This window comes from Schistocerca serialis, chromosome 2, assembly GCF_023864345.2.
Source record: "Schistocerca serialis cubense isolate TAMUIC-IGC-003099 chromosome 2, iqSchSeri2.2, whole genome shotgun sequence".
NCBI classification, from domain to species: Eukaryota; Metazoa; Arthropoda; class Insecta; order Orthoptera; family Acrididae; genus Schistocerca; species Schistocerca serialis.
In genome coordinates this window covers 143,928,948-143,947,074 of record NC_064639.1, presented here as the reverse complement: position 1 = coordinate 143,947,074, position 18,127 = coordinate 143,928,948, and the positions used below count along the sequence as shown (strand labels likewise).

General features: G+C 45.7%; 1 protein-coding gene across 1 annotated transcript in view; it reads right to left on the bottom strand.

Moving 5' to 3' along the window:
• Window positions 1-18,127, bottom strand: part of LOC126455798 (coagulation factor IX-like) — a 126,764-nt gene that overhangs the window by 55,281 nt on the left and 53,356 nt on the right. The window lies entirely within an intron of this gene.

Genomic DNA, 18,127 nt, shown 5'->3' with positions numbered 1-18,127 from the left:
GGCCTCCAGTCTGTACCGTTGGGCCTTCAAGGTCTGTTTGCACCTTTTTTTCCATCCTGGTCGTATTATGCAGTATTCAGATTTGTGAGGCAACTGTCAAAATCGCTGCTGTGGTGGCCCTCTATAGCGCAAACAGGGCCTCTGATTGGTCAGTAGTTACGTCATACTGTCGCAGATGGTGTCAATGTCTGTGGTACCATCTGTGACAGTATGACGTAACTACCCACCAATCAGGTCCTCTTTGGACTATATAAGGCCAGCACAACAGCGATTTTGACAGTCAGTTGCTCCTGTCGATGGCGATGGTGGAAATCGTCGAAAGCTCGATGTTTTATCTTGAACTGACACGGCGAGAAGTCCGAGAATGTTTTATACATTCTGTGTCATCTCCAACTATTGGTCAGAGACCGTCAGCAGCCACACATTGGATTAGCGTCCCATACCTACACTGCCGTTAATATCACAACACAGACGGCTGAGTATGGAGTGTTGCCATGGCTGGGAAGCGTGGACTGCTGGTGAATGGTGCAGCATTGCTTTCAGGGCACAGAATCGCGGTCGGAGAGTATTGCCGGAATCTAGGGATGGGCAACAGTCTAATAATATACAGAGTGTTCAAAAACAACGACTCGATTTCAAAGCTACATATTTGTTGATAAAAACGTTGTACAGACGTGGAATGAATTGTAAAATACTCGCAAATTCTTAAGGTTATAGATAAGCTATTACAAATGCCCTATGTGTCCACCAGCAGCAGCACGAACAACATCTAGACGATACCTAAATCTGTCATAAACTTTACACACTATAGGTATATACTTTTATAAAATACACTTTCCTTCTCATATCCGCGGGCGAAAAAATTGCGTGGCGATCTTGTAGACCACGAATGCAGGGCAATGTCTCGGGTCCCGTGCTGCTGAGGTAGTATGTCGTTGGGAAACTGACGTACGTCGTTGTGGCAGTGTGGTGGAGCTCCATTATGTTGGACGATTAAGTTTGGTGTTGGTGGTAAGTTCCTATTGGACCAAACTGCTGAGGTCATAGGTCCCTAGGCTTAGTCACTACTTAATGTAACTTAGACTAACTCACGCTAAGGACAACAGACACACCCACAGCCGAGGGAGGACTCAGACATCCGACGGGGGCAGCCGCGCCAACAGTGACAAGGCGCTTCAGAACGGAAAATTAAGTCATTGGAGTCTTCCTGAAATTGCAGAAAAAGCCAATTCTGCAGCCTTTGAAGACAGATCATTCCAGTCACTGCATTTTCTTCAAAACAGAAGGGACCATACACTTTTTCACGAGAAATGTCACCAAAATGTTCGCATTAGCTGAGTCTCTTTCGTCCTCAATAATGTCATGAGAGCTGCGGAATCCCCATATGTGCACATTATGTTCATTTATTTTACGGCCAACATGAAATGCTGCTTCATCACTGAAAATTAAATATGATACAAACGTGTTGACTTTCATGCCATCTAGTATAGTATTGCTGAAGTCGACCCCTTTCCTTTAATCGCCGACAGAAAGTTTTAGTCTCTATGATTTGTAAACCAGACGACGCCTTAATACTTGCCAAAAAGTCATATGAGGCATTGGCAGTTCGCTGCTTGCACGTCGAGTAGACTTTCGTGGACTCCGCTCAAACCTTCGCCGAATTCCTTCCACCATGTCATCACAAGTGCATGATCGACTTAGACTCTTAGCTTCTGAAAGCATCCTGTCTATTCAAATTGGTGATACCAACGACGGATGTTTTTGGATACAGCCGGATCAGCGGCAAAACACCGACGGAAAACACTCTGGACCGAAATCACTGACTCACTTTTTGCAAGCTGCAGTACACAAAACGCCTACGGTTGAGCGGACACCGTCTTGCTTCTAACTGACTGCTAACTGAGGAGACGCATTGACTGACATATAACGGCGATTTTCTAAAGCTCTAGGCCACGCCTGTTTCGACAACACTCATTATTTTGGTGTCAACCCACATATTTCGTAATTATTCTCATCCAAAATCAGATCATTAGTTTTGAAACACCCTGTATCAGAGAGGTGACATGGTGTAGAGACGTCTGGTTGTGATTGAGGGAACTCTGACGACTCAAAGGTACATCACCGACATCCTGCTTCCTCAGGTGTCACCTCATGCCACATTATCGCGGTGCCATTTTTAAGTGGAGCACATGGCACATGGCACGAGTCTCTGTGAACTGTGTCCGTTATGTTGCGATACCCTCGTGATCAGCAAGAGCTCCAGAACTGTCGCCAACAGAACATTTGTGGAACCGGCTCGGACATAAGGTCCCTTCTAGTGCCAGCATCCACGATATCAAGAACCACTGACAACAGTTGGGGGCAATCTGTCTCAGCAAAGGATACAATGCCTACATGACACCATTCGCAATCGAATCAGTGCATGCATACATTCCAGAGGAATGCAATATCTTTCTGAAACGGGGGTCCATACTGCCATGTCGTTTGTAAATCTGACTCGCTTTTATAATAACAAATAAAATCACATATCCCTTCAACCTGTAAAGTTTCAGTAATTTCCTCTTTCCCATCTGGGTGCTTAACATTTTTTTGTCAGGCAGTGTGTATTGTACAAAAATTAGTCGTGATGTGATATAATGTCAATGTTGCTACTCTCTAACTCTAGCGCGAACCGGCCTAGCGACGCATTAAATCGAGTCTTACGACATGCTCCTCAAGTTATGCGTTGCAGACTGTCGAATTCCCGGTTCAGGTTTTCGACGGCGATTAGTCTTCTTATTAATTTCTATTGCTGTAATTTACCTTTAAAGTAATACACTCCTGAAAATGGAAAAAAGAACACATTGACACCGGTGTGTCAGACCCACCATACTTGCTCCGGACACTGCGAGAGGGCTGTACAAGCAATGATCACACGCACGGCACAGCGGACACACCAGGAACCGCGGTGTTGGCCGTCGAATGGCGCTAGCTGCGCAGCATTTGTGCACCGCTGCCGTCAGTGTTAGCCAGTTTGCCGTGGCATACGGAGAACCATCGCAGTCTTTAACACTGGTAGCATGCCGCGACAGCGTGGACGTGAACCGTATGTGCAGTTGACGGACTTTGAGCGAGGGCGTATAGTGGGCATGCGGGAGGCCGGGTGGACGTACCGCCGAATTGCTCAACACGTGGGGCGTGAGGTCTCCACAGTACATCGATGTTGTCGCCAGTGGTCGGCGGAAGGTGCACGTGCCCGTCGACCTGGGACCGGACCGCAGCGACGCACGGATGCACGCCAAGACCGTAGGATCCTACGCAGAGCCGTAGGGAACCGCACCGCCACTTCCCAGCAAATTAGGGACACTGTTGCTCCTGGGGTATCGGCGAGGACCATTCGCAACCGTCTCCATGAAGCTGGGTTACGGTCCCGCACACCGTTAGGCCGTCTTCCGCTCACGCCCCAACATCGTGCAGCCCGCCTCCAGTGGTGTCGCGACAGGCGTGAATGGAGGGACGAATGGAGACGTGTCGTCTTCAGCGATGAGAGTCGCTTCTGCCTTGGTGCCAATGATGGTCGTATGCGTGTTTGGCGCCGTGCAGGTGAGCGCCACAATCAGGACTGCATACGACCGAGGCACACAGGGCCAACACCCGCCATCATGGTGTGGGGAGCGATCTGCTACACTGGCCGTACACCACTGGTGATCGTCGAGGGGACACTGAATAGTGCACGGTACATCCAAACCGTCATCGAACCCATCGTTCTACCATTCCTAGACCGGCAAGGGAACTTGCTGTTCCAACATGACAATGCACGGCCGCATGTATCCCGTGCCACCCAACGTGCTCTAGAAGGTGTAAGTCAACTACCCTGGCCAGCAAGATCTCCGGATCTGTCCCCCATTGAGCATGTTTGGGACTGGATGAAGCGTCGTCTCACGCGGTCTGCACGTCCAGCACGAACGTTGGTCCAACTGAGGCGCCAGGTGGAAATGGCATGGCAAGCCGTTCCACAGGACTACATCCAGCATCTCTACGATCGTCTCCATGGGAGAATAGCAGCCTGCATTGCTGCGAAAGGTGCATATACACTGTACTAGTGCCGACATTGTGCATGCTCTGTTGCCTGTGTCTATGTGCCTGTGGTTCTGTCAGTGTGATCATGTGATGTATCTGACCCCAGGAATGTGTCAATAAAGATTCCCCTTCCTGGGACAATGAATTCACGGTGTTCTTATTTCAGTTTCCAGGAGTGTAGTTAATAAATTACTTGGTAATGTGTTGTCGACCTGGAAAAAGCGGAACATCGCAGCTGTAATCAGAGCGCTCAATGCGAAAGCCGTGACCGTTCGCCGTTGCCAAACTGCCATAATAGTTGGTCAGTTCACTTCTCCTTGCCCTCCTTCTTTTGTAATGTGTGTTGGATCCAGAATCCTGAGGCTAGCACTTTCATTTCTTATTTCATCGCACATGATAACCACACCAAAAACAACACTCACCTGCCCCCCTCCCCCCCTCCCCCCCCCACACACAAGCGCGCGCACACACAGACACAAACACACACACACACACACACACACACACACTATGGTGCTGATGATATACAAGCGTTTCATACACAGCACTAACCACACAGCACCGCACAAGTGAGCGTCACGTATACAGTAATTGTAATCACAGAGATCGGCTTATATCAGAAAGATTCGCACGACATTGCGTGAAGCCGAATTTCAGAATACTGCAATTCACCGTTTCGAGTGGGTCACCAGAGTCATAAATATTACAGCGTTACGCAGTGTACATGTTCAAAGCCCATCATAGACATAATACTTAATCCGAAATGGTACTGAATGCTTTCTCGGAAACTTATTTTGAGCTATTAACCCAGGAGTGCACTCGAGGTGTAAATGGTTGCGGAAACATACTTGACCTCTTAGCGACAAATAATCCTGAGCAAATAGGAAGCAACAGGAAGCATTAGTGACTACGAGATTGTTGTAGTGAGACTGAAAACCTTAACATCTAGACCCACCAAAATTAAAATAAAATTCTTATATTTAAAAAAAGCAGGTAAAAATTCGCATGACACCTAAAAAACATTCTCCACTCCTTCGAATCTATGTAAGCGTAGACCACCCGTTCGTTAAATTCAAAGGAATAGTATCGAAGGCAATTTGGAGATATGTACCATCTAAATTAACAAGAGATGGTACTGATCCCCCATGGTACACAACACAGTCCCGAACACCGTTGCAGAAGCAACAAATGAAGCGTGCCAAATTTGAAGGAACACAAAAGTCACAAGATCGGCAAAGCTTTACAGAAGCTCGAAATTAGCGCGAACTTCAATTCGAGACGCTTTTAATAGTTTACACATGGAAACCTTGTCTAGAAATCTTACAGAAAACCCAGAGAGATTCTGGTCGTATGTAAAGAGCATCAGCGGTAAGACACAATCAATACCTTCAGTGCCCGATAACAATAGTGATGTTACTAATGACAGCGTCACAAAACAGAGTTACTGAACATGGTTCTCCGGAGTTCCTTTAACAAAGAAAACTAAGTAAACATCAATAACTCAGTAGCTTTCCTAGGGATAGGGCAAAAGTCTAAATCACTTAAGAAAGGCAAGGCCTCCGGTTCAAATCGTGTACCAGTCAGATTCCTTTCAGATTATGCTGATACCATAGCTCCATACTTAACAGTCATATACAGCCATCGCACGTCGAAAGATACATATCTAAAGACTGGAAGGCTCCACGCCAATACTCAAGAAATGTTAATAGCAGTAATCCACTGATTTACTGACCCATATAACTAACTTCGATTTGCGTTAGAATTTTGAAACAAGTATTGTGATAATCATTATGAATTATCTCTAAGAAAACGATTTATTGAGAAACACGGATTTAGAAAATACCATTCCTGTGAAATACTACTAGCTGTTTGTTCTCTCGAAGTAATTAATGCTATGTACAGGGAATGTCAGACTGATTCCATGTTTTTAGATTTCCAGAAGATTTTCGATACTGTTCCTCTCAAGTTAATTCTAATCAGACTGCGTGCTTATGGACTATTGACTCACTTGAGCGACTGGATTCGTGATGTCCCTCAGAAAGATCACAGGTTCTAATAGTTGGCGGAAAGTCATCGAGTGAAACAGAAGTACCCCAAGGATGTCTGGTTTGCCCTCTGCTGTTCCTAATCTACATAACCAGACAATGTTAACGGCACTCTTAGTTTGTTGGCAGATGATGCTGACATTTACCGTCTTGTGAAGTCACCAGATAATCAAAATCACTCGCAAAGTGATTCAGACAAGATACCTGTGTGGTGCGAAACGCGGCAGTTCACTATAAAAGATGAACAGTGTGGAGTCATACACATGAGTAATATGAAAAATTCGCTACGTTTAGGTTACACGATTGATCACACAAATCTGAAGGACATAAATTCAACTAAATTCTTAGTGATAACAGTTACGAATAACTTAAACTGGAACGATCTCATAGATAATGTCATGGGTAAATAAAAGCAAAGACTGCAGTTTATTGGAAGATCACACAGAAATTGCTTGTCCATCCTCTTCTGGAGTACTGCTGTACGGTATGGAATCCTCATCAGACGGTATTGACTGGATACATAGGAAAAATAAGGGCAGCTCGCTTTGTATTGTCGCGAAAATGGGTGAGAGCACCATGGATAATACGAGAACTGTGGTGGTAGTCATTAAAGCACAGATGTTTTCTGTTGCCGCAGAATCTTCTCCGACAGTGAAAATAATTTGTTTGCGCTCACCTAAATAATGATAAATGACCATTATAATAAGAAAGAGAAATCAGAGTTCACACAGAAAGATTTAAATGATCGTTTCTCCCGTGTTATCCGGGAGGAGAACGACAGAGAAACAGCTTGATGATGGGTCGGTGAACCCTCTGCCAGGAACTTAATTGTGAAATGTAGGTTAATCATGTAGATGTATATCTAGTGGTGTAGTGCAATGGTTGGCGTATAAATGCGAGGTTCGATAAAACCTCTGTCAGGTATTTAATTGTGAATTGTAGATTAATGATGTAGATGTACAGGTATATTTAGTGACGTAGTGCAGTGGTAGCGTATAAATACGAGAAGGTCATAAGTCTGGATATCATCAAACGTACATAAAATTTTTAATTCTGAATCTATTGAAAATAGTTTGATTATTACAGGTATTTTTATTCAATTAATTTGTTAGGTTTGTTTTTTATTTCTAATACTTTGCCGCATCATTTACTTTTTTGTTTGCTCTTATTTTTTTCCTGTCACCTGTGAATGTGACTGCGCCGCCTATAATCGTCAACCAAGTGCCAACCATGATTGCTCATTGGTTGGTAACATTGGTAACCCAAGAGAAAGTGAAAGCACTGTATGGATACTTTCAGGTAAACAATGATAGCGAGAAATTACAGTTTGCTTTTAGCGCTGAAACTGAAATTTTTCTGTCTTCAGTTTTCTCGTAAAGGTTTGTTTTAATAGCCTTGAAACTGATCGTGATTTTAGTTCTGCCACATATTGCTGACCACCGTTATCTTGCATACATTGAATATCACGAGGTTGCAGTTAAGTTAGGACATGAGTTTAAAATTCAGGGCTACAAAAAGCGTTATCAGCCGCAGTTCAGTCATTGGTCACCAAAAAGCAGCTGTCAACAGAGCTCGTATTTCCAACACACTCCGCGGCCGCCGCTTACAACATTGCTCCGCGTTAAACATTAAAATCATTTATAATGTGACTCACCCTCTATAATCGACCGGTAGTCGGCAGCCGATGTGACAACACTGCAGAGGCAAGTGACAAACGTTAACCGTGAATCAATTCTATTTGGACTATAGCTTCATAAGTCCTCCACATGAAATAGACTAATCCTCATTTCACAGCTCTCCTTTACAGGCCCATCTGTTGCAACAGATGACGCCTGTGTTCTCCTGCCTTTGAAAATATCTGGCCAGTGTCCCTTAACTGACGCCTGGCTTAAATCCCCTATACTTCGTTCATTATAAAAATACACCTGATGTAAAAAAACACATATGCTATGATTGGTCAGCATTCGTAACTCTCGTATACTGGTGTCGTTCCGCTATTGGAAGTAGGTTCAACTTACCCTGTATGATCGAAAGAATCTGTACTGGACACCTGGCTAAAAACGACTTACAAATTCGTAGCGCCATCCACCGGTAATGCTGGAATTCAGTATGGGATTGGCGCACTCTTAGCCTTGATGATAGCTTCCGCTTCGCAGGCATACGTTCAATCAGGTGATGGAAGGTTTCTTGGGGAATGACAGACCATTCTTCACGGAGTGCCTTACTGAGGAGAGGTATCGATGTCGGGCGGTGAGGCCTGACACGAAGTCTGCATTCCTAAACATCCCAAGCGTGTTTTACAGGATTCAGGTCAGGACTCTGTGCAGGCCCCCTTCTTGAAAAACACGACCATACCATAACACCACCGCCTCCAAATTTTACTGTTGGCACTAGGCGCCATTATCAGTTGCTATTGATATTGTAAATAATGTACAGACAAGAGCTACGTTCAACATTATGGATTAAAGTTAAGTATTCCACCATCTGCGTCCGTTTTTTTAAGTACTGATTTCCTTGTCCTGTTCCAGACCTCACGCCAGCCTGTGTGAGCTTAAACACGTGCCTTTCGGCTTCCTCTAAACTTCGTGGGTTGGCTCTCCTGCCAATCCACAACATTTTGGCGACGAGGTTTTCTGCGTTCTTAACTATACTGCCCCGATTTACTTGTGTAATGGCTTCGCCACCATCTCCAGATGTACTGTCCGAATTTTATCGCTTACAGAATCAGCAGACGCAGGCCTTACTGGATGCCTTTGGACAGCTCGTCCAGGGTCAACGTGCAATGCAAAACGATGCGGCAGCCGCCGCTCCACCGCTAACGTAGCCACAACATGCTGTTGCACCTACTTTTCGACCTTTTGATGCTGCACTGGAAAGCTGGACGGAGTGGCCACGCCAATTTGGATTCCATCTCGCCACCTACAGAATTCAAGGTAATGAGCGGCAGCCATTTTTGTTGTCCTCCGTTGGGGTACACACGTACCGTGTGATAGTCAAATTATTTTCCCGACACGATGTAGCAACACTGGCCTACGACGAAATTTTGTCTGCATTAGATGCATATTTCAAAGAATCAGTCAATGTAGTTGCCAAACGGTATACCTTCTTTCGTACAAAAGGTACGGCAGGTCAAAGTAATCGGGAGTGGGTTGCAACCTTGCAAGGCCTTACTAGGGATTGTGCTTTTGAGTGTCAATGTGGACTCCCTTATTCACATACTATGGTACGTGATGCAATTGCACAGAACGTTTCTGATGTTTGTATAAGGGAACAGATTTTGAAACTAGTCAATCCCTCCCTTCAACAAGTGATGGACATATTGGATCGGCAGGACACACTTGACTTTGCTCAGGAATCATTTGAAACTTCACCAGCCGTGTGTCACGTTAACCGACCCGCCGGGCGAGCTGCACGGAGCAGTAAACAGCCCTCGCGCCCAGCCGCGTAGCTGCCACCAGGCCCTCAGCCACGTGTGCGGCGCAGGCAAGCAAATGCAGTGCTAAAATCATGCCCGCAGTGTGCTACTAGACATTCGAGTGAGAATTGCCCATCACCCCAAGCTATTTGCTTTTTCTGTAATAAAAAAGGCCATATTCAGAGTGTTTGCCAGAAAAAGCTCAAATCGGACACTCACAACTCACGAACAAACACAAAATATTGTTCGATGAAACTAAAATTCTGTCCCATGCCTCCACGTACTGGGATTCTGTTATTAAGGAGGCTGTTGAAATCAGAATGAGCCAAAAGAACTTTAACCGCGATAGCGGATACCATCTGAGCTGTGCGTGGAAACGAGCGCTTGATGCAGAGAAGCAGCAGAGACGTTCCTTCCAAGGTTTACGTTTAAACGGAAGCGGTGGCGCCACCGGCGCACACAGTGACACCGTCTGAGACAGCAGCACGTAATCGCCGACCAATCAGAATCCGACCAATCAGAAGCCGTCTTAGGGCTATATAGAGGCTACCATAGCAGCAGTAGAGACAGTCAGCTCCTGATGATGACGATGGAGGTAATCGTCGAAAGCTCGAGATTTTATCTAGAACTGACGCGGCAAGAATACCGAGAATATTTTATACACAATGATACTCTGGCTCGTGAAACTTCGCCCATGGACATTCATATAGTTCATACCACTCCGCCCAGTGCCACTCTCTCTAACAGTGACTGTGTTCGTCCCACAAATAGTGTGCGTCGACTTCGCCGCAAATCCCGTCATGTCGCAAGTGATTTTGTACCAGTGTCCTTTCACGTTGCACGAGACAGTCGCTCTTGTCGTCAACAGGACAATAAACTTTTTGTAGACTTGGACATTAACGGCAAAGTGATACCATTCCAGCTCAATACCGGAGCTGCAGTTTCACTGATCAATCCAGACACATACAAACAGCTGGGCACACCTCCGTTGCGTGCCGCAAATGTTAAGCTAACTACATATTCAGGTCACGGGCTCCCTGTGTTAGGACAGTGCTGCGTTCTTGCAACATACAAGGGACAAACAAAACTTGTGTCATTGTATGTCCTTCGTTCTTCTTCTGCAGTGAACTTGTTTGGTTTCGATTTATTTCAGTTGTTTAACTTGTCTATAGTAAATCAGGTCCTATCAGTGAACCAGACTATGCCTTCAGACAGTGTTTCTCGTCTATGTGAAGAATTTGCAGACATTTTTTCCACCAGGCCTTGGTTGCACTAAGACCTATAAAGCACATTTGGAACTGCAAGTAACCGTGCAACCGAAATTTTTCAGAGCGCGCAATGTTCCCCACGCATTGCATGATGAGGTCTCAAAAACATTACACGATTTGGAATCACAAGGTGTAATTGAACGTGTGCAGGCTCCTCTCTGGGCATCACCCATAGTAATTTTGCCAAAACCTTCCAGAAAATTGAGACTTTGTGTGGACTTCAAGGCAACAGTGAATCCACAACTAGTGATTGCAACTTTTCCTTTACCCCGCCTGGAAGACCTTTTTGACAAACTGTGCCCGGGTATATATTTTTCGAAGTTGGTCCTAGCAGATGCGTACTTGCAAATACCGGTGGACGAAGAATCCCAGCGCGTTTTGGTAGTTAACACGCATCTAGGTTCCTATCGATTCAAACGACTGCCATTCGGGTGTGCATCCGCCCCTGCATTGTTTCAGCAGTATCTGCAAACTGTTTGTGCGTCGGTCCGTACTGCAGCAAACTATCTGGACGTTATTGTGATCTCTGGAAAGACGGAAGAAGAACATTTAGCCAATATCAGAACATTATTTCAGGTCTTGCGACAAAATGGTCTTCGCTTGAGGAAGGACAAATGTGTGGATTTTGCTCGCGACTTGCCCTACCTGGCACATGCAACCAATGCCCAAGGCATACATCCCGGTCCCGAGCACCTCCGTGCCATACAAGACTTGCCTTCGCCGCAGAATCTGAAGCAGCTACAGAGAGTTAATTATTATCATCGCTATGTTCCCCATGCCTCTTCCATTTCAGCTCCACTTCATCGCTTACGCCGTGAACGTGTTCCGTTCGTCTGGACGACGGAATGCGAACGCGCCTTTTGCCAGTTGAAATCAGCGTTGCTTTACAATACTTGCCTTACGCCATTAGATCCCCAGAAACCCCTTTTGTTGATGGTGGATGCATCGGATTTCGGGATCGGTGCTGTGCTTGCGCACAAAGATGGATCGCATGATCGCCCTATTGCCTTTGCGTCCTAATTGCTCTCGTCTGCGCAACAAAATTATTCACAGATCGAGAAAGAAGCATTGGCTCTCGTATTTGGTGTTACCAAGTTTCATGATTTCTTGTATGGTCGCCACTTTACCATAAGCACAGACCACCAACCTTTGACATCGCTTTTTCATCCGAACAAGCCTGTACCTCCACGTACAGCGCAGAAATTCATTCGCTGTTCTATTTTCCTCTCGCAGTACAGCTACGATATCCTGTATCGGTCTACTGCTAAGCACGGAAACGTCGATGCGTTGTCCCGTTTGCCTGTTGCTATGGATAGAGCATTCGATTCTTCCGAACTTGCTTGCATGTTCATTGATACGGAAACCAATGACGTGGTCGAATCATTTCCGGTTGATTTTCGTCGTGTAGCTACAGCCACAGCTGCCGACCCTGTCCTTGCTACCGTTCTGCGTTTTGTTGCTACGCAATGGCCCTTGTCAAAGTCACGGATCGGGGATCCGTTGGTTCGCCGATTTTTTGCTCACAAGGAGAGACTTTTTGTTCGACGTGGTGTTTTACTGTTGCGTTCTGATAATGATCAGTCCGGGGTCGTGGTCCCACGTTCGTTACAGTCCTCTGTCTTACGGCTTTTCCACCAAGGATATTGGGGTATAATGAGAACGAAACAACTTGCTCGTCAACACTGTACTTGGTTCGGAATCGATGCTGCGATTACGAATATGTGCTCTTCTTGCATGGTGTGTGCCGAACAACAATCCACACCACCGCAGAAATTCTTTGCGTGGTCGAAAGCCACTTCCCCTTGGCAATTCTTACACATCCATTTTGCTGGTCCATTCTGGAATGCTCGATGGTTGGTTCTGGTCGATTCATTCAGTAATTTTCCTTTTGTTGTCAGGATGTCTTCCACGACGTCATCTGCCACCATCCAAGCGTTATCTGCTATCTTTTGCATTGAAGGTCTGCCACAGACTATTGTTTCCGACAATGGCCCACAATTCATGTCCGCAGAATTTCAGTCATTCTGCAAGGCCAATGGTATTCAACATCTGATGTCCGTGCCGTTTTCGCCACAGTCAAACGGTGCCGCTGAACGATTGGTCAGGACTTTAAAGTCACAGATGTTGCAGTTGAAAGAGTCGCATTCTCGGGAGGACGCGTTATTGCTCTTTTTGTCCTCGTATCGCTCTCAGCCCCGAGATGGTCGCTCGCCGGCTGAGTTGCTGCACGGTCGCCCTCATCGCACCTTGATGTCTTTGCTACATCCGCCGCATCAGATTCCTGTGCAGCGGCAGACACCTGATTTTGCTCCAGGCGACGTTGTCTACTATCGTAACTATCGAGGTTCACGGCGTTGGCTCGAACGGCGCATTCTTCGCTGCCTCGGCCGCGCTATGTATCTGGTTTTGGGAGCCTCTGGTGAGCTACGCCGGCATCTCAACCAGCTGCGCCTCTGTCGTCGCACGGGATCTGCCGCTCGCCGTCTACTTTCAGCGACGGTGCCGTCCGGTCAGCGCCCTGGGGACCCATCTACTGGCACGCCTCAGCCCCAGGTGTTACCGACGCTGCCTTCCATTTTGCCCCATGGCGACGCGCTGCCGCCGCCGCCTGTTCTCCCGCCGGCGACGCCCGCAGTGGACGCGTCGCTGCAACCGCCGGGCGCCTCCCTGGGTCACGCGCCGCCGATCGCTTCCCGTGACCGGATGTCCTCCGACAAGGAACTCTTGCCCACTCCGGACCATACGTGGTCTTCGCCCGTCGGGTGCCCCTGCCCGATGGAGGTCGACACTTCGGCCCCTCCTGTCTCTCTGCGGGCGCATACACCGCATGTTGGCGTACACCCTGGAGCAGGTTTTCAGGCGTTTCCTAGCTCCCCGCAGTCCGAATGGCAGGGTGCGGGTGACACAGCCTCGCCTGTTGTTAGGCTCCCCACCTCGTCGTATACGTCAACATGGGGTCCTCCCCACGGCGGGCGGAAGCCTTGTAACACAACCATACGCCGATTTGCGGGGGAGGAATGTGGTGTCACCGCCAGACACCACACTTGCTAGGTGGTAGCCTTTAAATCGGCCGTGATCCGTTAGTATACGTCGGACTCGCGTGTCCCCACTACCAGTGATTGCAGACCGAGCGCCGCCACAAGGCAGATCTAGAGACACTTCCTAGCACTCGCCCCAGTTGTACAGCCGACTTTACTAGCGATGGTTCACTGACAAAATACGCTCTCATTTGCCGAGACGATAGTTAGCATAGCCTTCAGCTACGTCATTTGCTACGACCTAGTAAGGCGCCATTATCAGTTGCTATTGATATTGTAAATAATGTACAGACAAGAGCTACGTTCAACATTATGGATTAAAGTTAAGTATTCCACCATCTGCGTCCGTTTTTCTATGTTCTAATTTCCTTGTCCTGTTCCAGACCTCACGCCAGCCTGTGTGAGCTTAAACGCGTGCCTTTCGGCTTCCTCTAAACTTCGTGGGTTGGCTCTCCTGCTAATCCACAACATTTAGTTTTATTCTGGCCAACACGGAAGCTTCCGATCACACACGAATTAGAGGCGGTCGAAATTTTTGACTTCTGCTCTGACTTGTGTACGGACTGGACTTCATGATGATATGTTGTTGCTGCATGTAGTTTGCCAAACTCTTGCAAACTTCTGTACCGAAAAGAAAGGGCGGCAAGGGCGTCTGTCGACCTTATTGAGTAGGTGCAGCATTCCATTGTCGAGAACCGTCACTTCTGGATTATTTTAAACACAACAATCATTTGGCACACCTCTTGAAATTGTGATGAAGTGTTTCGAACTAAATGTGCTTTACAATCAGCGTAAAAATTTAGTAAGGTCTTATGGACCAAACTGCTGAGGTCGAACGTCCCTCAGCTTACACACTATTTAATCTAACTTAAACTAACTTACGCTAAGGACGGCACACACACCCAAGACCGAGGGAGGACTCGATCCTCCGACGGGAGGTCCCATGCCAATCAGCGTTGATGTACTAATCTTCGACAATGGTCACACACAAAGGCATCATATTTTGTGACACAGTTCCGCTGTATAGTGTTTTGACCTTCCTTTATACAGTGCAGACATCCATCCGACTACTTTATATTTTTTCTTTCACCTGTGGACACTTCTAACGTTTCCGCACTGACGAAAGCTCTCAGACGGGTGTCACATATTGGTTCCGATTACAATAGGCAGATTTCTATTACACAGGAATATAATGTGGATCTATCGGTTCAAGCGCCTCAGTTCAATTGGTGGGCATACTGCGCAGTAGCTGAATTAAAAGTGGTAACTCCTTGGAGGAAATTAGACGTTTTACTGTTAATATCTCTACAGCCTCTAATATTCTGGATGACTAGTAACCTACTTCTTCGAGCGTAGGACTCTGCTAAAAATTACATCTCAAGAGCAAATTATCTAGTCTCAGAAAGTGGTTTATTAAAAAACAGTATTTTATTTCATTGGTTTTTGTTCAAATACTGCAGCTCCTTATTGCAAAGTGTCAGATTTGTGAGTTGTGTCTGAAACTTACCTACAATCATCACTACATAGATAAAGCTCTGATGTATAAAGCTGTGCTCTAAAATATCAATTACAGTGCCCACGTATTCAATTAAAAACGGTATATGATCACAAAAAATCAATGAAACCGTAACAGCAACACATACACTTACGCAGTGCGCAATGGCAAACGAATTTGGCAAATGCTGGTAAAGTCCTAACCAAAAATCATATAATGTGGATACTTCCGGCTTACAGCCAAAAGTAGTGCTCTGAATATGTTTCCTCGTGGCTGTAATTACTGAACATTGACTCAAAAACGTTTATCACTGAAATACTTCGGCAAGTCAGTTTGAACATGATGTAATTCGAAAGCAAGTCCTGCACACATTATTGAAAATGGGATACGCGTTAATACCATGTACTCTACAAAATGCTTCACTGCTATACGAAGAAACAAACTATTTAGTTTCCCACAGGGGTCTCCATACCGGAAGGTGGTTCAAATGGCTCTGAGCACTATGAGACCTAACTTCTGAGGTCATCAGTTGCCTAGAACTAAGAACTACTTAAACCTAACTAACCTAATGACATCACACACATCCATGCCCGAGGCAGAATTCGAACCTGCGACCGTAGCGGTCGCGCGGTTCCAGACTGTAGCGCCTAGGACCTCTCGGCCACCCTGGCCGGCATTCCGGAATAGCGTCTAAATTCACGTTAATGTATCTGTATATTACTTATTATTTATTATTAATGAACCGAAATAGTTGTGTACGAATGAAAAATCTGAATACTCGCAAACTGACTTACCATTTATGAGACAAAGATTTTAGCAACAGGTGTCGACAACATGGCGGCACGTCGGCGTGAAGCTATCTTGTATCAGAGAATAAATTAATGGATAAGGAAGAACAAAGCAATAAACAGGACTACTAAATACAGTTAGTATATTGTACTCAGGCTGTGCAAATAGATAACAAAAACTTTATCAGTAGACGTAATTTGAAGTTCTAGTAAAAGTTACAAGTTCCATAGGCACGTTTTCGAGAAGGGCAATAAACTACTCACAATGCAGAAGAGGCTGGTAGGATTGGAAACAGAAGACAATGGATTGAACAGATAAACACGATCCCAAAAATTAGCTTCTAGTTTACGAAAACGGGCGAGCTGAATCTTTATGACGCCACGCGCATAAATATCAAAGTACGTTACAAGACACTGCAAGTTCTGCACTGAATACAAAATGTTCATTCAAATATTTACGTGACGCGACTGAAATCACTTGCACGCCACCTTGTGACCTTCACATCAAAAGTAGTTGGAAAGATCTCACCAGGAAAGTACTTGTGCTCGAACAAACACAAATACACCAAAATCGTTTGAGAAATAATGTAAAGGTCTCGTATTGCACTAGTGATACTCCCGCAACTGCAAAACTCTGCAGTCGTCCGTTAGAGGCCTCTGCCTATGCCATGCCGCATTGCACACTGACCTGCCGATACGCCAGTCGGGACCAGTAGGGACGGTGCAGTGTGCCTCTGAAGTTGCGTTTTGTGACATTATTTGTGTATAGAAGCGTCAGATGGCTCGGCGATTGGTACTCAGTCCTGCAAATGTATTGCGATTGGTTGAGATGAAGTTACGAAGAACCCTTCTTCGTGAAGATGGTATCGGTGTAGAAGACGAATCATTTGCTTGTTTTCTGGTATCTATTATAGTGCAGAAAAATGAGCATAAGTTAGAAACAGATACTGTTGTAACACTAACACTTAATGATGATGATAGGGATGATAATGACGAACAACTCATTGCAGACGGTAGTGCTACGGCAAGTGCGGGAAGAGGCGATGGAAGCAGTGACAGTGAATACCAACCGTCTCCCAAGAAGAAGGTTAAAGTTGCAAGTATCATCACGGCGTTTGATGACAACACACTGGAGAACATGTACGATGATTATTACATAAGAGGTTTCGACACATACGACAAGCTTCTGAAAAGATACCCTAAACTGAAGTCTAAAAGCAATATTAAAAACATACTGGATTACGTGGCAATGAAAAGAGAAGGAAATGCAGTTTTAAAAGGAAATCGTACACTGCTGTTCAAGACCATCAATGAGCGTGTAATGGCGAAATTCGATGAAGCGCGAGAATGCGGTTCCGCCGTTCATTATTGGAATTTACAACATTGGGCAATGGACGTAGCCAGAAATCTCGGGTGTACAAACTTTACAGCTTCGCTAGGATTTACTACTAATTTTAAAAAGGAGTTTAGGATAACATCACGCCGTATCACTATGCTCCAAGCACGAAAAGATAAGGATGACGAAGAAGAGCTGATTGAAAGAGCTCAAACGTTTGTTGCTGACGTCAGTGAGCATATCACGAGAGAAAACATCGATATTAGTTCTGTATGGAACTGTGATCAGAGTCAGTTCAACTATGAACTTTCTTGTGACAGAACACTATCCATGAAAGGCGAGAGAAACACTGTCGCGATGTTGCAAATCAGTTAACAGTGCAACACATATTTACACGATCGATGTTGCTATATCAATGGACGGACGATTGGCAGACAAACTCTATATTTGCTTCCAAGAATCCAGTGGAAAGTTTGGACCCCGCGTGTCAAGGGAAATAGAAACGCGGTGCCCTCCAAATGTCGTCGTCGATGGAAGTGTGAGTGGGAAGATGACGAAGCAACATCTGAAGACGTTTTTTCTGTCAATTTTGAATCCACATTTGTCGAGTTAGTCATTAGTACTTTGTGACTCCTGGTCTGGACATAAGGATGAACGAGTACTACTGGAAGCATCTGGAGGAA